We start from the raw sequence: 1,777 nt of genomic DNA, 5'->3' as shown, positions 1-1,777 counted from the left end.
CCTTGTTATCAAGAAGGCGGATGAAGCTGGCTGGCTGGGGAGAGTCTGCAGATCTGCAGGCCAGCACGCAGCGACGGGGCCCGTTAATTTTTTTTAAATAGAAACGGAGCTGGCTTTAGCTCCAGGACAACGCGTCACGGGCGCAAAAGAGTTTTCCCGACAATTCGGAAAACAGGCCACATAGTCATTTAATGGAGGGGCTGGAAAGGTGCCGGAACTGGCGCTGTTATAGGGGGGTTACGCAGGTATAAAAATAGAGGCGAGAGCGTTCAGTGCCCGAGATCACTGACTACGAGTGGACAAGCTGGACAGCGATGGAGCACCGCAAAGGCAGGGGGGGTTACAGACAGCAGGAACAGGCTGAACTCCCGTAATCAGAATAACGTGCCAGGACTTAACCCCCCCTGCCCCGACTTTTGCTCCTGTTTTTTCCTCCGAATTTGCTCCCAACGTCGCTCCGCGCCGACCACGGGTCTTCTCGCGGGAGAGGAAGGCCACAGAGTCGTTGAATTCGAGGAGAAATTGAAAGTCGGGAACAGCAGGTAAGAGACTCTGCGTTCCTTCCACTTTACCCTTTATGTGCAGACATGGACCGGGTCCAGTGCAGACATGGACCGGGTCCATGTCAGCTACAGGAAGCCGGCGGGAGAACCGCGCAGTGCAGGCAGCCGGCAGGAGAGCAGCAACGGCAGCGGGGGCGGCGGCAGGAGGGAGGGGCAGGAGCAGCGGCAGCGGCAGCGGCAGCGGCAGCGGGAGCAGCGGAGCAGCGGCAGCGGCACATCGTTCCCAGAGAGGGAAAACACCTGTGCCCGACATTCGCTCCCGCACCAGGAGAAAAATTCATTTTCTCGACCAGTATGCCAGTCTCGCTTTGGAAGCGAGTCTGGCTTCAAGCAGCGCTACCAGGCCAGCGCCAAGGCCAAGGGACATAGCAGTGGACTTGACTGGCTGCAATCGACCGTGAGGGATCAGTACTGTGAGTACCGGGGTCGGTCCCAGCGGGTATTTTAGTTACAGAGATCGCTTCCTGGCCTTTTGGCTAAGATCAAGTATAGTATCTGTTTATTATCAGTTTTAATATCTAATACGTCCCTTATCTAAGGACCATATAAACAGGAATGCCCAGAACTGAGGGCATTGGTTGGGGTGGACCGGCTGCAACGACCGCGAGGGACCAGTACCGTCAGTACGGGGGTCCGACAAGCGGTCTGATATAAACAAGCAGCCACGCGCGCTGAGAGCGTTGGAGCAGGGTTAAAGAAATGGGCTACATGTCAGCTGTGCCAGATGTCCTCCACACCGGCCACATCCACTCCACGAAAGGAAGAACAAAGATGGAGAAGGAGGACCGTCGAACAGAGGGCAGCCAGCAGCAGCCAGCGGCACTTGGAACAACAGTAGTGGGATCAGCTGTGCCCGATGTCGCCACCGCACCGGCCAGATCCATGCGGCCCGAGCGGTAAGGCTAGACACAAATCAAACAAAGTAGTGGACTCAGAAGGGTCCGACTTTGCATAAAACCGCCGGCAACCAGCGCCCGAGAGGGCTGGAGCGGGGAAGAAGCGGTGTATGGAGCCTTGCTCCAACGTGATAAACCCACAGCAGTACCTCTTAGAGGGCTGCACAATGCTTCTACCCATCAGAGGGGAGCACTGTGGGGTCAGTTCTCTGGGTTGACTTGCAAGAGGGGTCCGCAGAACAAAAGACAAGTGGGCAGCAGTTAAGCCCCACATGGGTACCCCGTGCGGGACCCTAGAGATCTCTAACTCTATAAAAA

General features: G+C 56.4%; 1 pseudogene; it reads left to right on the top strand.

The window, feature by feature from the left end:
- The first annotated feature begins 1,019 nt into the window (after window positions 1–1,019).
- Window positions 1,020–1,124, top strand: LOC129705185 (U2 spliceosomal RNA; annotated as a pseudogene).
- Window positions 1,125–1,777: the final 653 nt, after the last annotated feature.

The sequence above is a fragment of the Leucoraja erinacea genome, chromosome 1 (genome assembly GCF_028641065.1).
Source record: "Leucoraja erinacea ecotype New England chromosome 1, Leri_hhj_1, whole genome shotgun sequence".
Taxonomy (NCBI): Eukaryota; Metazoa; Chordata; class Chondrichthyes; order Rajiformes; family Rajidae; genus Leucoraja; species Leucoraja erinaceus.
This window is presented reverse-complemented; position numbering and strand designations above follow the sequence as displayed.